At 33.4% G+C, this 20981-nt stretch overlaps 1 protein-coding gene across 2 annotated transcripts in view; it reads left to right on the top strand.

Moving 5' to 3' along the window:
- The window catches only part of LOC6044222, a 331172-nt gene that overhangs the window by 261192 nt on the left and 48999 nt on the right, over window positions 1-20981 (top strand). Inside the window, exon 1 of one of the 2 annotated variants that reach the window (XM_038260499.1) lies at window positions 13900-14795. The exons of the other annotated variant lie outside the window; for it this stretch is intronic. The gene's annotated coding sequence lies outside the window, so the exon portion shown is untranslated. Of the gene's footprint in view, window positions 1-13899; window positions 14796-20981 lie in introns of those variants that run through there. 2 annotated transcript variants of the gene reach the window in all.

The raw sequence follows: 20981 nt of genomic DNA, 5'->3' as shown, positions 1-20981 counted from the left end.
AAAATAATTCAACAAACGGCATTTTTTCCGTGTACCTATTTTTTTCTCAACAATACTTTCAATTTTACGGAAGACACCAAATTTATCAGAAAATTCACTTAAAAGTTTCAGCTGTTCAAATATTTACGTACCAGAATTAGAAGGCCCTCACACAATTTGAGCTAAATAAAAAAATACAAATAAAATCCATTTCCGGTTTTGGTAACGAATTGCTTTATTGTTGTGTTTATGGAGTCAGTTTCACTCGATAATGACATTTGAGAAGGGCATAAGTGTTTTCAATAGTTTAGTAATTCGGAAATCAAATATCGCTAAATTTCGAAGCCGTTGCATCGTTTGACGGGCTTTCCAAAAAAAGTACGCTGAAATAAAATAAAAACACGCCACTTTTATAAGTTTTTCTGCTTTTTAAGTTAATAAGTCAAATTTGAAAGAGAGCTCACTGTTTTTTTCGTTAATTTTTTTTTGTGAAAATATGAATAAATGAAGAATGGAGCAACTCACCTAAAAAATACAAAAAATCATTCACTGAAACTGTTTTTTTTTTTTTTTCAAAAAGTGCTCAAAACGTCAAAATTTCAAAAACAAAGTTTGCCCCAAAAAAACGAAATTCGAATCAATGATGAAATGGTTTAACCACGTTTAATTAACTACAAAATTTCTCAAATTGAATTCTTATCTCGAAATAATGATGCAAAATGACTTCAAGATCATAAAAAAGTACAAACAAAGTTTCATCCAAATAGTAAAATGCAAAAAAAAAAAAACGGTATCCGAAGTTTTAGAGAATTATCAATTTGAAGAAAACAAAGAGAGGAAAGTTTTCATGAATTTCTTTATTCTCAAATAAATGTACCTATCTTTTGATAATACAACAACTACTTTTTTTCTGGAACAAATTTAAATTAAATTAACATTTATTCTCGCATTTTGCAACAAACAGAACACTAAATTTTAGAACCCCACATTAGGCTTAATTTTGAAGATATTTTATATTCTCCCCCCTCCCTGAGCAAGGCTAAAATTTAGACTGTATTGAATTAATTGTTTATTCAGTCTATACTCGAATATGCTAGGTTCGATTATCCGCAGGTTTGTATAGAATTCCAAATAATCGAATCACGAAGATGTTTTTATTTTTTCTATTTGCTTTTAACATCAAATGCAGAGTTTTTTTTTATGTACTATAAGCTATTGTCTTTCATACTCTGCGACCCAGTAAAATTTGCATTGTTGACTGCCTTACAAATTACCAAATGCATTTTCTCAATACTTCATCACCGCCATTATGACCGTCTGCTTGGAGTTATCAGATGTGATTTTTTTGTAGGACTTCGGATAATCGAGTCTGGACCGTATTGAGGTTTTGCAGCGCGGCTGTGTTTCAAATGTAGGTGGCGCCAAAATGAGGTTACTTGCCCAAAATCGTATTCCTTTCTGCTGGATTGAAGAACAAAATCGCTTATTTCTCATGATTCCCTGCATCAATCTTAATGAAACTGGTTGCAAAAGACGAGAAAAAATTTTTGCTTTAAAATAATGAACATCAATTTTTGGGCGCGCAAAAATTTGTCAACTTTTTGTTCAAAAAACATGTTTCAGAACACGAAAAAATTAGTTTCCCCATATATATCAAAGAAATAAACAGTTACATAGTTGATAACAGATGTGTTAACGTATATTCAACAATTTTTATTGATTTTTGAAAGACTTTGTTGCCAAATAGTTCAAATAACTATCTTTTACTAAATTTACAATTTTCTCATAGAAAAATCAAACAAGTTGTGGAAAGTTGTACACCAAATTGTTGGAAATAATTTTTCTCATCCGAATCAAGCATAAGTTTTATAAAAATATTGATTTTGAAGGTAAAAACACATTTTTTCGAAAAATCATTGGTTTACGCTATTTGTTTATAGGTGGCGACATGTGTCTTTTAGCTTTGCTGCAAATTCTCTATAGTGAGATATATTTTAGCTTTAAAAACTTGATCGAACAATTCTTCTTTTGCGATTCAATTTTCATTCAAGCTTACCACGCTAAATAACTACTTAGAGCCGTTAACAATTCCCATTTCCTCCAACAAAGTAAATCTGCTATCATTTCCTCAATCAGTGTACCTCCTCAAGCCACGCTCATTATAAAACCCTTGTGTGGTCTCGTTGTACATCCTGGACTCATCAAATTCGCTCCACCAACTCCACCACACTACGCGCAACAATCTGCTCATCCATCCTAATTCACCACCATCGTTTAGTCATGTTTTGGAGTGTTTGCGCACTTCATCACCTCGTCAGCCTTCACACGAGCCCTCTTTTTTTTTTTTTTTTTTGCTCAAGTGGAACCTCTGCTCTTCTCCGGAATGGCTCAATTTTGTGCGGTCCGAAAATTTGTTAATCTAACCTTAAAATTAGTTTTTAAATTAAATTTATTTCCCTGTTCCGATTAAATCAACACCAAGCGGGGTAACGAAGCAAAGAGGTAAGAAAAACACAAACAACAGCAAAAAAAAAAAAAACGATAAAATGCAATGCAAACAGCCGAAATTCCGACGCCAAACATTTTTTATTATTTATTTGTCTTGATGTTGCGTGATCGGATGCTGACTGTTTGCTCTGTGTGTGTCTCTGTCTTTGGCACCGAGTGGCAACCGCGCGATAAGCGATCTTCACCATTAGTGATGACGTCGACGCGATCTTGATTTTTTTTTCGGCACACTCGCGAGCATGACGAATGATGATGAGTGGCGAGAACACAGAACAGAACAGAGAAACAACTCGAAGAACAAAGAGGCAAGCCCTCACAATGACGAAGCAGAGTGAGAGAATCATAAGAGTTGGATCACATGTCTTGAATACACACACACATAAACTCGTATTCTTTGGGCCATGTTGCCCGGGAGAAGAACAAAGAAAATGAGTAAAATTTGAAAAGTACTGAATCATTCGCATAAAGAAGAAGTGGTACAATTGCGAAATCGTAACACAACAGAAATGGAGAATAGCAATCAGAGTGAAAAAAAATCTGGAATGAAATTAAAAAAAAATGCTTTTCTTGTTAGTTGGTAAAACAATGCGCACGGGCAAGGCTCGAGCATGAAGAATTTAAGAAGCTCCTGGAAAGTTACCCTTGAAGTGAAGCATAATTTAAACTTTGATAATCTGTAATATTTTGTGAAAGATTGCCGTCTACATAACGCCAATGAGGATTTGAAATTTGGTTAAAATGTATGAGATTTCCCTTTTTATTCAAAAATAGAAAATTCATTTCATTTTATATAACGAAAAAATTGGTGATTTGATTAATTTTCTCATCCGTTTCAACAAATTATATCCAACAATATTTAATTTCGCTGTAGATGATCTGATCTTCAAAAGTTCACACTAATTTTTATGAAAACAAATAATGTTATGCTTAGTACAAAAAAATTAATGGAATATGATATTTAATGGTTAAATATTTTAAAATTTTCAGTTTTTTCGAAAAAAATCAAGTTATGATAATGAACAGCGGTGTGTTCAATTTACAACAAGAAATGCGTAATACCATTATTTTTAATTCAGTCAATTTTCACAAAATTATAACTTTTTGGAGTTTTGTAATGTTTAAGCATCCTTTTTTTTTAAATATGTTTGAACTTTCATGTTTTCAGGAGAACTTTTTTTAACAATATAAATATAAACAATATTTTTAAGTTTATATTGGCAAACAAACAGTCAAAATAAATTAAATTTTATTGAATATCTGTAAACTAATCATTTTTATCGAAATGTGGAAATTTTACCAAAACCCAGTAATTGATTATTTTCAACAATTCACAATTCAAAAATTTAGAACAAGTCTATTTATCAAAAAAAAAGTATCATTGTTTTGCATTCTGCTTGATATTCGACCTTGACCAGATCTGAGGGACAAAAACTGTAAACAATTGTTCGTTGACATAATGTTATAAGATAAACATCTTCGTTTAAGGCTAAAAAATACTAAAATATATGAGCAATTCTCTACCAAAACCGGAAATGGATTTTATTTGTATTTTTTAATTTGGCTCAAACTTTGTGGGGGCCTTCCCTATGACCAAAGAAGCCATTTTGCATCATTAGTTTGTCCATATAAATTTCCATACAAATTTGGCAGGTGTTCATACAAAAATGGTACGTATATATTCGAAAATCTGTAACTTTTGAAGGAATTTTTTGATCAATTTGGTGTCTTCGGCAAAGTTGTAGGTATTGTTGAGGACTTTTGAGAAAAAAATAGGTACACGGAAAAAAAAATTTGCAGATTTTTTTATCAACTTTTTTTTCACTAAAACTCAATTTCCCAAAATACGTATTTTTTGATTTTCGAGATTTTTTGATATGTTTTTAGGGACAAAAATCCGCAACTTTTGAGCTATAGAGAAACATGGTCAAAAAATCTGCCGCCGAGTTATGATTTTTGAAAAACTGGTGATTTTGAAAAATCGAAATTTCATACAATTTTTGACCTCATTTTTATGCAAAATTGAATTTGCAATCGAAAATTACTTTACAGATTTTTCGATAAAGGGCCCCGTTTTCAAGATATAGCCACCGAAAGTTTGATTTCAGCGAAATATTTGCAGTTTTTCAATTTTTAAAAATAGTGACCATGAGTGACCATTTCTAAAAATATTTTTTTTGAAAAGTTCAGAAAATTTGCTATATAATTGTCTAAGAGACATTGAAGATTGGACCTCTGGTTGCTGAGGTACAGCGGCTTAAAGAAAAAGAAACACGAAAATTGAACTTTTCTAAGTCTCACCCAAACAGCCCACCATTTTCTAATGACGATATCTCAGCAATTAATGGTCCGATTTTCAATGTTAATACATGAAACATTCGTGAAATTTTCCGATCTTTTCGAAAAAAATATTTTGAAAAAAAATAAATCAATACTAGCATTTTTAATGGGCATAATATTCAATGTTTGGCCCTTTTTAAATGTTAGTCTTGATTTAATTTTTTTCAAAATATTTTTTTCGAAAAGATCGGAAAATTTCACGAATGTTTCATGTATTAACATTGAAAATCGGACCATTAATTGCTGAGATATCGTCATTAGAAAATGGTGGGCTGTTTGGGTGAGACTTAGAAAACTTCAATTTTCGTGTTTCTTTTTCTTTAAGCCGCTGTATCTCAGCAACCAGAGGTCCAATCTTCAATGTCTCTTAGACAATTATATAGCAAATTTTCTGAACTTTTCAAAAAAAATATTTTTAGAAATGGTCACTCATGGTCACTATTTTTAAAAATTGAAAAACTGCAAATATTTCGCTGAAATCAAACTTTCGGTGGCTATATCTTGAAAACGGGGCCCTTTATCGAAAAATCTGTAAAGTAATTTTCGATTGCAAATTCAATTTTGCATAAAAAAATGAGGTCAAAAAAATTTTATGCATGAAATTTCGATTTTTTCCAAAAATCACTAGTTTTTCAAAAAATCATAACTCTGCGGCAGATTTTTTGACCATGTTTCTCTATAGCTCAAAAGTTGCGGATTTTTGTCCCTTAAAACATATCAAAAAATCTCGAAAATCAAAAAATACGTATTTTGGGAATTTGAGTTTTTGTGAAAAAAAAGTTAATAAAAAAATTGGGAAATTTTTTTATCCGTGTACCTATTTTTTTCTAAATAGTCCTTAACAATACCTACAACTTTGCCGAAGACACCAAATTGATCAAAAAATTCCTTCAAAAGTTACAGATTTTCGAATATTTACGTACCATTTTTGTATGAACAGCTGCCAAATTTGTATGGAAATTTATATGGACAAACTAATGATGCAAAATGGCTTCTTTGGTCATAGGGAAGGCCCCCACAAAGTTTGAGCCAAATCAAAAAATACAAAAAATAAAAATGGTCGAAATCGGCCGGTTTTGTAGAGAATTGCTCATATATGCAATCAAACGTCAAAGTTACCTCTCACTAGAGGGCACTGAAACTTGGGTTGATGTTTTCATTATATCCTACAGCGAGTAAATTGGGATTAAATTTGAAATTGTTTTATTTCATCATAAAATCGACATTAATAGCAAATTATACCATTTTCAGGAAAGAAATAAATTGCTTAATTGATATAAGCGAAAATATTTTTGTGATGGCCGAATTAACCTGTTCATTATCTGATTCAAAATAAGGGAATGTTTTAATCAACCAAAACCTAACTAATCAATTGAGAATGTAGATTATCCAAGTGGACAAATATTTTTTAAAGTCATTTCTACCATATAAGCAAAGCTCTGCTTGAAAAATGATAATTGGAATGATTTTCAAAATTAGCAATCTAACCTCATTCTCGCGTTTTCAATCCGGATCTCAGAATTTTCAATAAAAAAGGCAACATAGCAAAAAAATCAAAAAGTCAGTCGATAGAACTTTTTATTTCTTACCTCCTGTTAACTTTATTTTATTCCAAAAGATCAATTTTCTTTAAAAAAAACCTTAAAATAGTTTTCACTCCCCTTTGCACTTATCGCGCAAAAACGTAAACGTAACCTTGCACCAAAGTTCTCCTACTCGAATGTAGGTGGCGAATCGAGTTTTTAGCTTTGGTTTTGGAGGCATATAAAACCGTGAAACGTGCTAAATTAAAGAGTTTTTCAAATATTTACAGATTCATTCAAACATTCATTTTTTTTCTTAAAAGAAATTTGTAAAAAAAATTATAACGGTAAATCAAATTACGAAACAAAAAATTGGAGGAAATGTTGGGCAAATTTCTTATGGAAATCGAACATTTTCCTAATTTTATTCAACTTTACCCTCTACTGGCCAAATTTGCGAATATTTCTATTTTTTTTTTTTTGAGGTCAACTTTTCTTCATTTGTTTTATGATTTTTGTTTTACTTTTAGCATTTAAATTTTCATTTAACTTGATAAGTTTATGTTTTTTTTGGCAGTATTTGGCCACCTCCTATCATTCAATTTTGCCTTTCTAATTTTTTCATGTTTTTACAGCCACTTTTTATATTTTTTGCTTGTTTTTAACATTTTTTGCTATAGAATGTCGCCATTATCATTTAAATTGTAAAAAATTGTCTGGGACAAAAAAAGTACTTCTTTTTACATAAAATAAAGGAAATGTTAGTAAAAAACACAGCTAAAGAAACCCCTAAAAAATAAAAATATAACAAAAATAAATAAAAACATTGGCAAATTCACATAAAACAAGTCAAATTTTTTATAAAACCCTTAAAATTTTCTAAAAAATTTTAAGAGTTCTTTTTTCAAATGGATTTTTGCGACATTTTCTATCGAAACCCGTCTAAACAGGGTTTGGTTGTAGAGTGTTAAAATTAAAATTCAATAAATTAATAGCCACTCAGTCAAATGTTTAGATCTTTTCAGTAATCCTTTCATTTGAAAAGGTTCTACTTTACCGATAACATCAAATGAATCAGAAAATTTGCTCAAAATAGTGATTATTAAATATTTTGATTAAGTTTATTTATTAACAACAACTAAAATTGTATGAAGTAAATCTTTGGATCATTGAGAAAGAACTTAAAAGGTTTAAAAATAATCGTTTTATTTCAGGTCTTAGAAATTTGGTCATTTAGGTATGTTTGCTATAACTGAGGGATAAAAACTTCAGTCCAGACTCGATTAACCGGTTTTTTTTTTAATTTTAATAACAAGCCATAGTCTCAACATTTGAATGCAAAAAGTGTTTTAAAATGCATTTTGCACTAGTTCAGTTTTTTTCGCAATCATTAGTTTACAAAATTGTAAGATTTGACGAAAACAAAAAAAAATGTCGACAAAAAAACTTTTTCCGATACGTAACATCGAAACTTTTCAAAAACTCAAATTATTTTTAAATCAACTCAAACATGCTCAAAATTATTCTAAATGCAGGGGAATCCATTTTAAATTGATTTCAGCTGATTGCACTTAAATTTCCTTTGAAATTTTGAAGTTTTTGAAAAATTATTTGGTTGCCCTCAAAAAGTTATTCATAACAATTTTAAAATAATCCACTTTTGTTTTTTTTTTTTTTGGTTTTTCATAGTCTGACAAGAGTTTCAATTTTGTGCATAATAAATATACAAATTCAATATCAACCAAAACAAAGTTTGAATAACATTTGAAATTAAAAAAAAATCTAATCTAACTCAAAATTTAAAAATATACTGAGGTTTCACAAAATTTCAATTTTTTACTGTTATTCAAGCTCCTAAACTTAAACCTCAAAAATCTAAACTGCTTTTATCCCATTTTGAAAAACATGAAAATAGTCCCTTCTTCTAACGCCACGTGTGTCTAACGCCGCCGTCCAGGATGCAATCAATAGGCTGATTTGTTTAGTGCTCGTTAGTTATGCTGTCATTTGTTCTTCGTCGTCGTCCTCGTTGCACTGCCGCCGCCGCTACACCCAAACAAATAGCCTCCGGCCAAGATAGCGACTCCAGTTCAGCTCGGTGCATCCACCACAAAGAACATGTGGCCAGCCCAGAAGAACGAAGCAAAGAACTAAAATGAGAAACGAAACAACGCGAGAGATGATCGCAGCGGATGAAGACGGCAAAGGGCAGTTCAGAACATTCCGTTACGTATAGAGTTTGAGAGGGGACTGCCCATGGAGACGAATTGACTTCGATTACCTGGAACAAATTGGAATTACAATGCCGTTTCCCACGCAGCTAGCCAGCATGAAACCATAAACTACGAACTCGTATCATCGATGGGTTCCATGTTTCCCGAGCTCTTCCTCCATTCATCATCGTACTCATGATGGGCGAAACATTTGTTCCTCGTCATCATCGGCCGTCATCATCATCGCGAGCTAATCTCGAACAAAGTGAAGATTTGTACGAAAATCGCACCGCGAGCTGTTCGAAGAAAGAGAGAGGGAGAGTACACAAATTCCTCTACCTCCGGGATTCCATGTTCTCTCTTTCTTGGCATTTGGTGGCCTTTCTCGGAAATTCAAAAACATGTTCATGCTGCTGCTTCTTGAACAGTCAGTACGTACATGCTAGTGGCGATGCGATATGATGTAGTCTGAACTGGACACAAAAGTGGCAAAAATGCAGAAATAAGATTCAAGAGCAAAAATCACAACAAAATAATCAAATCCATTCCTCTCAATTTAAGCGCAGATCTTCGTTCTTTTCATTCATTTCTCAACTTCTGCACATATTTGATTATGACCGGTCGATGGCGATGCTCAATGGACGAAGGAGTGAAACCACCCGAAGAAACACGGGCAAAGAAGGGAAACCAAACCGACAACATAAGGTACCTTACAATACCTACACAAAAGAGTCGGACGTCATCGGAGAGCAAGCTTCGGTACATGTGTGTATGCGAAGAAAGGAACATGATCGAAGACGAGTGACGGTGTGCGAATTTAACAAATTATTGGCAATAAAAAAAAAAACAAAAAAATCATATAAGCTGAGCTATTTTCCATTTGGACGGCTAAAACAGTAAAAATTCTAAATTCCAAAACTTTATAAGAAACTGCTTAATCAGTAGAAGTTAATTGACGAATCAACTGTAATTTTTAGTAGTCATTTTTGCAAATTTGAAAAAGTAATGTCGGAAATATGAACATTTCAAAGGGGTTAAATTTTTATTTTTTTACCATTTGAGGCAATCGACTGAAATTCATAATTCATATAACAATGTTCATAAATTGATTAAATATCTTATTTTATATATTTTGTTTGTTTTTAAGGATTACAGAAAAAAGTTTTTTTTTCATTTAATTGAACATTAATTTTGCTGGTGCAACCCCCTGTAAACCAAGTAAAGGTCGAGATTTTTTGATTTATTCACATATTCTGTTCAAAACAAAATAGCATTGGCAACTAAAGAATTCAATTTTCCGATTTTCACTTTATCAACACATTTGTTTGAAACACTTTGGATAGAAACAAAGTTCCTCATTATTGTTAGTTTTAGCTTGAAATCAATTGAAACCCCTTATCAAAAACTAAAATATTAAATATTCAATGAAAATAAATGCTTTTCCGTTGTAGTCAACAAAATTAAACGTTTTTTAAAAGATGTAAAAAGTATTTAAACAAAAAAAGGTTTTCTTCATATTTTTTTTTTGCCTTAAATACAGGCAGTAATATTTGAAAAAAATAAAAGGTATCACATTTAATTATTATCCGAACTGTGATCCCGAAATTCACTGTAAAAATTATCTGAAAGTTCAGCATTCCATAAAAATTGAAAAAAAACTATAATTCAATATGAAAGTTAAAGAATAAAAATAAAGGTTCTTCGATTTGGCTCAAAATTGAACTTTAAGTTCCCTGCCCTAAAGAAAAAAAACATGAAAAATGCCAATTTTTGTCGATTTTCGTAATCACATTTTTCGAAAAAAAAATCATATCTCCGCAACATTTCAACCGATTTTAGCTGTCTCGAGCGCAAATGAAAAACAAAATGTTTGACTTTCAAGAAAAAATAGTTTGGAGTTTCAAAAATCGAGCCTAACATTTGAAAAAAGCGGATGAAAACTTCAAATGCCGTTTTGAGGGTGTCTGGACCAAAGAGCCTACATCTGAAAATGTGTTTAATGGATATCTCGTACAATTTTACATTAAATATAAAAAATGGCGAGGTTTATTAACAAAATTAAAAGATATGATTTTTTGAAAATAAAATCTGGATTTTTCGCTGCGCCACGCGCGAAGAACTCGAAAGTTTCAGCGATAACCGATACAATTATTACTGTTTTTCGATATTTATATTTTTTTCGACGAAAGTATTTCAAAATTAAATTTTGTGTTTTTTAATTTCGAAAATTTTAGTGCCCGAAAATTTTCGTTATTGAAAATCAAAACATTTAATTCTGAAATACTTCCTTCAAAAAAAAAAAAATAATAATAAAATTTAAAAACATTGAAAATTATATTTTTATTTATTTACGATTTAAAACACATCCATTTAATTGCAATTTTCATTGAAAAAACTTTTCATTGTATTTTTGATTTGAATGAAACTTTGTCCATCGTATCATCAAGTCAAAAAAATTTCATTTATATCCGTCATAACCTCAAAATTTGGTTAAAGTTTATCAAATTCTATTTTATCTAAAAAAAACTTATTTAAAAAAGTGGTGTTTTTTTCGTGTCCCTTATTTTTTCAAATCCAGAGTTTTTTAAGGACCAATAAACAATTGTCTTGCATATGTTTATAGGACCAAATAAAAAAAACACTAGAAATAGTCCTTATCACTAAATCAACCTACAACTTTGCCGAACCTTTTTGCTCACTTAGTAAAATTTTGCAAAGGTCATTTAAAAAAAAATTAGAAGCAAAAATTGAAAAAATTGTAAATTTTGGTCAACATTTACTTTTCTCCAGTTATTTGCAAAATTCGAATCACACGAATTCTTCATGTTTAAATCGACTAAAATATTTCTTTAATTGAAGATATTTCCTTAAAATATTGAAAAATCGATAAAAAAAAGAATAAAACATTATGTTGTTAATTGAATGAATAGAAAAAACGTTACTTAATCCACCGATGGTGGTTGGGGACCATCCATCAACCACGTGGACACTTTTTTTGGGATCTGTTACCCCCCCCTCCCCCTTCGTGGACAATTGTCCATACAAAAAAAATCTTTTTTGTATGGATCGTGGACAATCGCCATACCCCCCCCCCCCTAAAGTGTCCACGTGGTTTATGGATGGTCCCTTGGTGCCTTCCTAACAATTATGTACATATGGGTAATTCTCCGCCAACTCACACAGCAGTTGCCCCAACCCCTATTCGATTTGCGTGAAACTTTGTCCTAAGGGGTAACTTTTGTCCCTGAACATTGTTACACTCTAAAAAACAACCCTGCAAAGTTAAAAAAACACGAAATTTTAAATAAAAATTTTTGTTCTCATTGAAAAATGACCCTTCTGGACCAATGTAGATTCGAAAAATTATTGAAAAACACCTCTTTTTTCGCATGTTCAAAAATGGAAGGGGTCGTACCGCCCCTCCGTCACGAGATATCAAAAAACGGACCTCGGATTCGTGATCAAGGACAAAAGTTACCCCTTAGGACAAAGTTTCACGCAAATCGAAGAGGGGTCGGGGCAACTTTTCCCGATTTCGTGTGAGTTGGTAGAGAATTACCCATATTTGTTTCTGTAGTAAGAATGTTAAACCTACAAATTTTATCTAAATTTTACTTCTTACAACATATCTACATGGAGTATGGGGTCTAGAATCCCAAAAATCATTGGACGTAATATTAGAACAACACTTACGGAGCTGTTTTATGAAAATTGTTCACTTTCAATAGTTACATTACTTTAAAGTTTTGTAAGTCTTAATGCAATTTCCCGGGAGTATTAAATCAACAAAATCCCGGGAGCCAAATCTCCGGATAGATCTGGACAATTTTTTCGTCAAAATATTTGATATCCGGCCTCTGAAATGTGTACAAATGACACTAAAGTGTTCATAACTTTTGATAGGGTTATCAGATCTTCAATGTTTTGGGCTCATTAGAAAGGTCTTTCAAATACTCTAAAAATGTATGATCAGATGGGTTTGCTCACAAAAACCACCCTTTTTACCATCTTTCAAACTTTAGCCAGAATCGTTTTTTTAGCATAACTTTTGAAGTACTTATCAAAACTTCATAATATTAACTAGGGTTTTGTGGACCCACAAGACGGATCGAATGAGACCAGAACGGTCCAAATCGGTTCAGCCAGTCCGGAGATAATCGAGTGCATATTTTTCGGTGCACGGACTTACAGACATACGCACGCACAGACATTTGCTCAGAATTTGATTCTGAGTCGATAGGTATACGTGAAGGTAGGTCTACGAGGTCGAATTAAGAAGTTCATTTTTCGAGTGATTTTAAAGCCTTTCCTCAGTAAGGTGAGGAAGGCAAAACGATTGTGATATGTACTACTTCCAAAATACAGTCCAGAAGGTTTGTTTGGGACTTCGGATAATCAAATCACAACATTTTTTTCTTTTTTCATTTTCTTACTTTTATCATCAATGCCGAGTTCTGTGACCCCATTTCAGTCAAATTTGAATATTTGTATGGCTTTTAAATTAGAAAATGCAGCTTTTCAATACGTTATCTTCGCCATTTTGGTCGCCAGCTTGGATTTAAAAAAATCTAAATCATTTTAGAGTAGTTAATGGGTCATACTGAGGTTTACTATCAAAAATAAGAAAACGAAAAAAAAGAATGTTTCCTGATTCGATTATCCTAATTGAGTCTGGATTGTATAAAAATATATTTATTTCACCAAAACTGTTCTATTGTAACTGTACATATTGGAATTTTAATACCACGATTCAAAAAAACGATTCCTACATTGAAATGTGTAATATAGAATATTCAGATACCTGACAATTTAAACTGAAAATATGTGGATTTTTTTTCAATCAAAACCTAAAACCCCACGTACCGTCACCGGTGATCACGCTCTCTCGCTATTATCAATTTCCTCTTCACACTCGATTCGTCCGTCACCACCACACGATCCACTTCCTCGATCATTCCAAAGGTCCAGCAGCACAACAGTAGCAGTGATACCAACAAACATACCTCTCGACCCTAAATCGAACCTTCCAACACAACCAAAACACATGCTCCGGAATCCCCTGTCGAAACAGAGAAAAAGAGCGCGCTCGCTTCGCTCTCTCACCCCGAACACGCGAACCATCATCGGAGTCGTCATAACAACCACCACGATCATCGCCGATCATCGTCCGGCTGGACTATCTCGGCGTTTAAGCCCGGTGTGTCCGGCCGTAAGAAGACTCAAAACGCACGACGACGTCTCGCTCTCCCTCTCTCCCTCTCACGCACACCAGTGTCATCGCCTATCGGGACGGATCAGAAGCGCCCGTTTCGGCACCAGCGCCGTCAGTATCGGGCTGGACCTTTGACGGGAGAGAGGCGCGCGCGCGTTCGTACACGTGCGACTTGACGACTAGAACGACTTGCGCAAAACGGTTTCTGTTGCGACGGGATCAGATTAAGGGGGTTGCATCGTTATCACGCGAGAACGAGTTCTGGATTAGCTGATAAGGAGGAGAGAGTGTGGTGAGGGGTGAAATATCATACGGTGAGATTCGAAAAAAATCATCGCTGAGCAGAAGTGGTTCCGCTCGATCGCAGCGGATAGAAAAAGTGCGTTTCACCGCGGGAAAAGCGTCAAGAAAGCGTGAAAATCCGCGAACGCGAAGATAATCAGCGGTGGTCACGTTCGCGGCGACGCTGCGCCTCAATTTTCTAATCAACGCCTGCTTCGATATTTGTTGTTTTGCTCGCGCGAGCGCTCGCGTGAAGAAGCTTTCTCGGAGCCAGAAGTGCCATACCGTGAGGAAAAGCCTCCCAATTTGGATGCAAGTGGTGCAATCGAGTGTGTTAAGGAAAAAGTGAAAGAAAACAGCAAATTGCTCGCTGAAGAGGCTTGAGGGGTGTTTTTCGGGGCAGAAAATCGCTCGGGAAAAGTGAAAAGTGAAGAATCAAAAAGTGCTCAATCTTGACATAGATTTCGAGTGAGGCACGTACGACAGCAATCAACGCTCACAAGAAAGAGTCGTACAAGAGGTAGAAAGATGCTGCGGCAATCAACCGGTTAGCATCCTTTCGATACAGAGTACCGGAAACGGAGTCCTTTCAAGGCATTTTTTAAAGAGTGTACACGGAGTCCTCTGGGGAACCCGGAATGCCGTACCGGCGTAAATCACTTTACCTGGATGCTGTTGCGGCTGCTGCTGGCGGAGAATATTGACGAGGCAGAGCATAATGTATGCATAATATTGGAGCAGGTACGAAGAGGGAAAAAGACTCACTTTCACACAAGGGGATTGGATTACAGGAACCTGTCTGTAGGAAAGGCAGAAAACGCAAAGTAAAAACACATGAAACGACACTTTAAAGAGAGCCGGAGCCACTTTATGGGATGTGTTGTGTACGTTTTATGGCCATTAGGCTTTCCCCCTTTAAGAATGGAGAAACGTTTGTGTTGCCACAGGAAAATTTATCTGCTACCGTAAGCTTGCTTCTTTACCCAAGGACAAATCCCGGGATTGGAACAATTACGGTGTGACTACCTGTTGACAAAGACGTTTTCGTTTCTCACACAATCATTGTTGGTGGAGATTTACACCCTTGAAATGTGTTTACTTCCTCTTGAAACACTTTAAAGCTGTTTAAATCGATTATCTCAAATCCGAACACGGTCGTCTGATTCTTCTTGAAACTTGAAACTCGTATGTTTAGTTCTAGTAGAGCATATCGCACACAGGAAGTGCTTCGTGTATCTTACTAGCAGTCATCAATCTTCCTGGTCGAGTTTTCGATCCCGGGATGTTTTCAAAGGGAGAAGATAAATGATGAACTGTACCTTTGGGAACGCCACCCTACACCCCGGGTGGTCGTGATCCTCGTTGACCTGGTGATGTACATTGGATTCACGTTTTGTTTTGGTTGATTGAAATCTTCTTTTTTCAATTTCATGGTTTTTCAATTACTGCCCTAAAATACTAACAAAGATTCTAGGCAATGCTTTGTCTTCAAGAAATTAGACTTGTAAGATTTTTTTTTAGTTATTGATTTTTTGGAATTTTAAAAAGCATGTAATGCAATTTAATTTGATCGTCATTTGTTATCTATTATTTATTATCCCATTGATACTTATTATGTTTTGTATTATTCTAATTCCATATTTACTCCGTACTAATCATATTTTGTTTATCATAATTATTATTGCAACAAGTAATAAAAAAGTCAAATTACTCAAAAATTCAATTGCATTTGATAAAATTGAAAATAGTCATTCATGCGCTTTGAGTTTTATTTTGAAAATTCAAGTAAATTTTTCAGCGTTCTGGCATGATTCCATTTCGTCGATATCTCTGAAACAACGCAACATTTTTGCAATGTTTTTAAAGTAATTTATGCGTCTTGTGCAAATCTACAATGTGCTGTTAAAAGAATGTAAAAACATTACACTGTTTTCGAGAAATCAACCAAATAAACAGCGTTACGCCTGAGCGTAAACCAAGATTTTAGTGTATATGTATGAAAAGAATAATTTCATTAAAGAGGGAAACAATTAGGGCTCTTACAAAAACCACGTGACCTTTCAAGTTTATTTTATCTTCACAGTACTTAGTTGGATCTTGATTTTTGGCGATCCCACAAATTATTCATCTATTTATTTTCTGTAAACAAATGTGTTAGTTTAATTAAAAAAAGCCGCGATTTTTTTTTTGTAGTTTCAACTAGAATGATATTTTTTTGGTGAAAAATGTTACTTTTTGATAGAAAAGTTGAACTTTTCAGTACTCGAATGAATGCTGTAATCCAATTTTAGCACTTTTATTTTTGATCATAATAAGTAGGCCATTACAGGAAGTAGTAGTTTATGCAACAAGTTGCAAAAAGAGGATTACATTTATCCAACGAGGTTCCCCGAGTTGGATAAATACGACGAGTGCTGAAAAAAACAAGTTTTGCAACGAGTTATACACATTTTTTTTTTGGCATTTCAGAAAAAACACCCATTTAGTAAAATTGTAAGTCAAATGTTCAAGTATTTTTTCAAAAAATCGTTTGAATTAAAAAAAAATGATGAAAAGTATTACTTTTCGAAAAAAGTGCTGAATACTTCAACTTTTTCATGCTTCAACATTCGAAAAATATTAATAACAATTATGGACGCTTTGCACTGTTACGGTTGACTCAAAAAAAAAATCTATACTAATTTGAGTTACTTTATTATTATTACACAAAAAAAAATTATGAAAAATCGATTTGGTTTTGAACCACGTCATTGGAACCATGGAATTTTTAAAAACTGTTTTTAAAACCATATTTTCGATATTTTCCAGATATGTAGGTATTTCTAAATATCGTAACTCCAGCACCACATTAGGAAAATTGAATCACATAAAAATGTCTTGTTAAGGTCATTAGGCACAAATCTAACCCCGAAAAATGCATCATTAACCCTTTCAGGCCGGAAAACAACATTTTCTAAATTAGTCATTAATTTTGCATGGTCCTAGAAATGATTTTCACACCATCAACTACTTTTTTCTAAATTTTGGCTTGAAAGAGTTAACGTGATTTGGAAATTTTAAATCCAAGATGGCAGTGATGAAACACAGTAAAGCCTAGGTTTAGCATCGGGACGATGCCAGTTATCCATTGCAACTATAATTACATGAAAATTTTTACAAATATACGAAGTTTTCCTTCATTTTGAAAATGCTTTTTTTCTGGATAAAATACTCAAAATTATTGGTTTTGCTATATGGGACGCAAATGATGGGGATTTTTTCACACATTTCAATAGTTCTAATATATTTTTTTAAATACTAAAATTTTTTACAAAACTACGCATTTTCGGAAAAATACTTAAAATTTCAGATTTTTGCAATATGGGTATCAAATGATCGGGATTTTTTCATACATTCGAAAGTTATAAAACATATTTTATAAATTGTAATAAAAAATATAAAACAAGCATTTTTCGAAAAACATCAAATGATCGGAAATTATTCATGCATTTTGATGGTTCTAATATTTTTTTAAATTCTAAAAAAATTACAAATCTACGTATTTTGGAAAAAAAATACCCAAAATTTTAGTTATTTACAATATGGGTAACAAATGGTCGGATTTTTTAACAGAACCGTACTTTTCAGTTTCAGTTTTTATTAAATTGGTATCAAATAATCGTTATTTTTATTTGTAAAAAACTGAAATATTATGTATTTTTATGTTAAAACGTAGTTTGTGAAAATTTCCAGTGTTTAAAAAAATGGTGTTATGACTTTTTAAATGTATTAGAAAACCCGATAATTTGATACCCAAATTATAAAAAAAATTAAGTTTTTTGTGTTATTACTTTCGAAATGTATGGGCCGTGCTTAATCGAGGCAGCTAAACGTATAATAACTGGGGCAGTGCAAAACCAAGGCATGACTGTACCGATTTTTTTTTAATGTTACAGGTAATTAGAAGTTACATTTTCGTCAAATATTATAAAAATGGTCATTTAAAACTAAATAAAAACTTAATAAATTATGCCGAAAATCGCAGCATTTCTTTTTCAAAATATTTTGATTATGTTAAATTAAAAAAAAATGATTCAGATTCAAAAAATGATTTGATTTGAGCGAATCAAATAAATGTTGATTTCCTTTTGATTAATATTTTGCCAAAAAAAAAATATTTTAAATAACATTTGTTATATAAGCGGATGTATTTTTTTTATAAAGCTATAAACAAATGTCACGATAAACAAATTGATAAACTGATGTCAGCCATCAGTCGCTGCACGGTAATCGCCATCTCACAAACGGATAAGAGCTATTTTCACTCGCGTTGAAAACAACATCAAAAAAGTCCAAAACTTTCCATTAAAACTAGCAAGGTAATGTACAGTGCTTAATAGTGACGATTATTGCTCAGCGAGAGCATCTGCTTCCGGCAAACAGTTTCATTTTGAATTGAAAGTAAGCAGTTCATGGAAAATTTTCATAATTGATGAGTGCATCGAAATAAAAAAAAAACTCATGTACTTACTTTTTTTTTACTTTTTTTAGTTTATCCCTTTAAGGCCTAGGGGCCAAATATCAAAATATGAAAAACTAGCCTATAATTTTCGTATGGTCCTCAAAATCATTCTCCCATCATTAGATAAAAAAGTATTTTTTTGAAAATTCAGGGAAAATTGAATTAGTAAATGTTAAAGTTAAACTGAATGATTTGCCGAAATTATTTTTTTTGTCACAAAATCAAGTGAAAATGATGTATTTGATTTTGCATAACATTTGAGATGTATTTTCTTTTAATTATTGCAATTTTTACCATTTTTAAATTTTTTGGACTCAAATTAAAAAAGTAAGTTTTACAAATTAACATCTGAGTATTTACAAACAACTTGTGTAAATTATCTGGATTAGCAAACAATCTTAAATTTGTTTTCTTTTCAGTTTGTTTTTCCAACGTGTTCTAGCATATGATCAAGATTAATCCCAATATTTAGGGCCATCGTTCTAATCCCTCACCAGTGTTCCGGAGATCTCGAGCTAAACCATTTAAAAACAAAACAGTTTTTCTCATTGTCGTCGCCTTCATCATCAAAAACGACCTTTCGTTCGTCCAACAAACGATCGAAAAATAAACATTGGCCCAAAAGACCAGTTTTTCTCGAACGTCACCGACCCACACACATGCACACGTGTAATCTTCAGCCTTCTTCTTTTTCTCTTGCTTGGTGTGACATCTTTCATCTCTACGTTTCGGGGTGAGGTTTTTTGTTCATCTTTTTCGGTTTTTCGATGATGCAGCGATGCTGAGCGAACCGACGTAGACACTTGCCCTCGTACAAAAAAAAAAATAAAATAAACGAAAAAAGGGCCAGATGACTAGGGAACCTCTAATTTTGAGGAGAGGTGGAAACGTTTTGTAAATATTTGTGATATAACATTATCAGCTCCAAAATGTAGAGACTGTACTGAACTAATTTTTTTTTTTGATTTTGGCCTATAAAAAATTGAAGGAAATATTGTAGCAACCTTCAGTATAGACTATCTTGATAGTTTTGGCAGCTCTCAGCTACGTTACTCCTCTTTTAATGCCTCCTCGCGTCAAATTCCAACCTAAAGTCGACGAAAAAAACCCAATCCATGGGTGATAAATAAGTCAGACGACGACGACGAAGTCGTCAAAGCAGCCAAAAAAAAAAGGCAATAAAAAGCCCCAGCTTAACTGTTTGTGTGAACGAACCCCGTGGCTGTTGGCGGCTGATGTTGATATCCAAACAAGCAACAGGTTAGTCGTAGACTTTGGTCGGAATGTCCAGAAGTGACTCCACTCTAGCAGGTCACAGCGATGGAATCCGACAGCGATGGAATAGTTCGGCGAGCGAAAAAGTGAGTCAATCGAATTGGAAAGTTGGAAAACAATTGATGGGAGATGATTGGCGGAAAAAAAACACACAACACAAGAAAATTGTACCATCCAAACTTTCGGGCCAAAAAATTGAACCCATCGGGCGCAAAAACAAGCAAAAACAAAATCCAATTGGCAAAAAGTCGTGATATCGGTTCGGTGTAGAGCGCGTTTTTTTTTTTGCTGATGCTGCCTCTGTCTAGGTCAGCCTCGAACCCAGCAGGAGGAAAATCATGGCCACATGGTGCGCAAAAGACCAACCCACCAACATACACATATCTGTATATGAAGACCAAGCGTGTGTGTGTGTGTGTGTGTGTGCATTTTTGTGGGAACGATGAAGCACTCTTTGGAATCTCTCACTCCTATGGTCAGAGGAGTAGGAAACCAAACCAAAAAAAAAAAAAAAAGAAACAAAAATAACCAGTATAGACAGATTACGTACGGGCGGTGGTTTTCTGGGACACTCGGTTCGGGGTTTCGGGCCACCGGAAGCAAATTTTTGACCGAGAAAAAGGGAGAAGGGCCATCCGAGCTTAAAGTTGTGTCCGGTTCTGCACGATGCGGGATGACTTTAAGTTTTGGACCGGCGAGGAAGCGGTGTACAGTTTTTCAATTACGTGCGGGCTAAATTGAAAATTTGCGGGTTCGTCGCTTGAGGGCGCGGGGTGCGGTTGAAGTCTCTGCGTTGTTTAACGGCTTGGTGTATTGTTTGATTGGAAGAGATTTTCAAGGTTTAACTTAAATTAGTAATTTCCATCATGAAGTCATGTTGGTAACGATATAATTTATTGATGTTTTATGGTCGTCAATCAGAACATTTAAAAAAATATTAATTTAATGTTGTTTTTTTATCTGATAAAAGCAATACTGGGTTTCTGAATACACAAGTCCCTTCACAATTTGATCAAGCTTGTCAGTCAAAAAGTCGTAGCTGGTTTGATCCATTTTATGCTCTAAGATATCTATATCTGGCTAGTTCCGGCTATTTTAAGCCGTAAATGTTCGTTGAACTTTTCCTTATCAATTATTTTATCATAACTGAT

The sequence above is a fragment of the Culex quinquefasciatus genome, chromosome 3 (genome assembly GCF_015732765.1).
Source record: "Culex quinquefasciatus strain JHB chromosome 3, VPISU_Cqui_1.0_pri_paternal, whole genome shotgun sequence".
Classification (NCBI taxonomy): domain Eukaryota; kingdom Metazoa; phylum Arthropoda; class Insecta; order Diptera; family Culicidae; genus Culex; species Culex quinquefasciatus.
The sequence above is the reverse complement of the archived record's forward strand: the minus strand, read 5'-3'. Positions and strand labels throughout refer to the sequence as shown.